Below are 3,543 nucleotides of genomic sequence, written 5' to 3'. Positions count from 1 at the left end.
TATTATGTAATAAAATTCACCTAATATATTCTGTACACTGGAAAAGAGGTAAATTGCACAAATAATTCCAAAGAAACAGCAAGTAGCACAATGAATTAAGGCATTTTTAAGATTGAAATAGTATTTTCTTGTAAAAAAAAAAACCTATTTATAAGTTCAAAAAATAACTTTCAGCAGTTAATTAGTTGCTCAGTGTTATTTTAGTATAATTTATATAGCATTTTAGTATTTATTTTGAATTTGCTTTTATTTTTATATTTCCAGTTTTCATTTTAGTTTAATTTTTAAGAAATTTTATGTGCTTTTGTCATTTTTATGTTTTTTTTTTTTTTTTTTTTTAAATATTACTATTTAGATTTATTTAGGTTTTTATTTCAGTTAGTAATTTAAGTGTTTCAACGTGAATTATTTTTCAGTAGTTGCCAAAGTAACATTTCTAATTTTCAAGTTTTTTCATCTAATATTTATATTTTATTTCACCTTTATTTCAATTAACAAAACGCCTCAGACAGCTGAATGAACGCAGAACAAGATTCTTAAGAGACCCTGAACGTTTTCACAGTGTACTTCTGCGGCCTGTTACGTGGGTCAGCGTCACGTAGCTTATAAATATAAATCTGTCGGGTCAGCGTAATAAGCATGACACGGGTAAAAAGTTTGAGGTTTGAGCTGCAGCCCCTCAACCTACGGCTGCCACGTGCAGCTCAGTGTAATTACGGCCCTCACCGCAAGACAAATGATGGAAAGACTGAGGAAAACTGGAGTAATACCAGCATTTTCTGCTGCTCATCCATTTGACTCCTTTAGTTCTGTCAGATTCATAGAGTTAGCAAGGGGTTTACATGCTTTATAAAGGTCTGAGCCGGGTGAAATATCTCATTTAAAGGTACAGTCCCTAACGTACATAATTGATAAGAAAGAGCTGAGAAGAAACCATCAAATCTGTATAGATAATATATATTTATAGTATATTTTTTACAGTAAATTTCTAGCGTTTTTAACTGTAAAATTCACATTTCACATCTTTTACAGTGTACTTATTCCAAGTCTTGAGAAATCTTATGACAGCTTTGAGTGATATGGATCAAAAACAAGTCATTCATTGAAAATCTTACCCTCCGATGCAGACGTGTCTCAGCAGGTTTGACCATCAACCGTTAAACGTCACTGGTTCTCTCATGATGTCAAACCTGGCCTAAACACAAGCACGAATGAGATTTGAGAGCTATACAGCCTACACAAATCTATTTAAAGCAAAGTACTTTTTTAGAAAGCCACAGTCCCTTTCTTTTTCATTGTATGCACAAATAGTTTAGAGATTGTGCAATATTTTTTGTGTTTTACAGAAAAAAATCATTTAAATACCATACACTATTAAAAATAAAGGTTTCAAAAGGGGGTTGTCGCAGTGATGCCATGAAAGAACCATTTTTGGTTCCCCAAAGAACCCTTCAGTCAATGTTTCTTGGAAGAATTTTTTTTTCTTAGTGTGAAGAACATTTTAATAATCTAAAGAACCTTTTGTGGAATGGAAAGGTTTCAGGGATGTTAAAGGATCTTCACGGAAGCATTATTTTTAACAGTGTACTTGCAAATATTTAGATACAAATTTCAGACAGTCAGCGTTCACAGTTTTTGTTTGGATGCATGTGTTCTTGTCATACTTCACATACAGTCATGAAGACTTGTGGCACAGAATCAGTTTTTTTTTTCTGAAAAGCTTCTGTCTTATCATTGGGTCTCTGAAAACACAAGATATATTTCATGTGTGAAAGCTGTTAGAGATATCGCTGGCTCCTTTCAGTGAGAGATCCAGTCTTGTGATATGGGTAAAAACAGCATTTTTTTTGCCATGGTGTATACAGGGCTTGTGTTGAATCAGGGCACTGTGCCCACATCCAAATACTGTATAACTTACAGTGAGAGATGTTTAGAAAAGATTTTAAGGCAAAACACTACAGGTGAATCATTAGGATAAAAATTAACTAATTAATATCAATTGTTTGCATTACAATTTTCCTGAAATGTTTAAATATGCAAATGGGGCAATAACTAATAAAATATGCACTTGTTTACATTTCCAGATGTATTTGAACATTGGATAAAACCAGGTTCAAAATTCTTGTTTGATTTCGTTGACATATTAGCGTTGAAGGTTTTTACTGAGGGGATTTTGGATATCTCTCTTAATCACTCCATAAATGGGAAAATACTGTCAACAGACAGAAATAAACACATTTTCACCATTTTTAATAGGAATAAAATGTTATATACATCAGGCGAATAATATATGAACAAACCCCTCAGTAAAAATCTTCAGAATATAGATACGAATAAAACTGTAAGTTCTGGTGTATGTAAGCACTGCTGAAGTGGAGAAAAAAACCTCACCGCCTTTAAAGTTATGTATTGCAATTGAAATCTACAGACGCAAATAGATAAAGTGCAATAAAATAAACACTTAAATGTGAATTTGGATGTTTTCTTTCCACCAGTCTGTTATAGAAGTAGCCCAAAATCTTAAAATTGCTTTCTTGCCTTAAAGTAAAGTAGATTTGACATTTGTCTACATCCACACTCTAAAAATGTGTTGGCTCTTCAAAAAAAAAAAAAAAAAAAAAAAAAAATTAAATCGCTACACTTTGCATCACAAAGTTATGACAACTTTGAGTGAATTTATGTTCAACCAACAAGCTACATTGAGTTAGAGGAAATTAATAATTTGTAGCATAAACATACATTTTTAAGTTGATTACTCAAAAAAAATTAAGTTGCTCCAACTACCGGAGTTGTAGCCCTCGAACCAATTAATCTCATCTATTTCAGTTCAAATCAAATGCTATCATATCACGTTAAATGTAACTTATTTAACTTGCATATTTAATGAACAAGTAAGATATTACTTGTCACTGGCATTAGCGCAGTCATTGCTCAATGTAGTGTTTACTCTTCAGCACAATGATAACCACAAAAACTTCAACATTACAGAAACTCTTTTAAATGTCAAACATAACAGCACTAACAAGTCTTTCCCTTCACTAAAAACAAATAATTACTTAATTTCAACATTTATTCTCCTTATCCAGTCCTATGCAAAGCATGCTGGGAACTAGAAATCCACTGCCTAATTTCTGAAGTTATCAAGACAATTTCATTATGTTACTACAACCTATTTTTTTTTTTAAAAGCCAATTAATGCAGAAATTTGAGTTTAAATTACAGACGATATTAAGTTGATGTAATGATCAACATTATGTCAACAGAACTCAACAAATAAATGTTTGCAACTTAAAAAATTTAATTAAAACAAAAAAAATTTTTTTTAGCTTGCAACCATGCATTTATTTAAGTTGTGGTAACAGGTCCCCTAGATTATTATTTTTTAGAGTGGGTGATTACCCGTGCAAATCTCTGTCACGGGTGTCGGCAGGGCGTATCTATGGTGCTCGAGTCCTTCCTGCAATGCAAGTCTGTGGGATTTTTTCTCAAATCAGCATAAGCAACAGTGACAGTCATGATCGACTTAAAAAAAAACACCACAAA

This window comes from Ctenopharyngodon idella, chromosome 14 (genome assembly GCF_019924925.1).
Source record: "Ctenopharyngodon idella isolate HZGC_01 chromosome 14, HZGC01, whole genome shotgun sequence".
Classification (NCBI taxonomy): Eukaryota; Metazoa; Chordata; class Actinopteri; order Cypriniformes; family Xenocyprididae; genus Ctenopharyngodon; species Ctenopharyngodon idella.
The sequence above is the reverse complement of the archived record's forward strand: the minus strand, read 5'-3'. Positions refer to the sequence as shown.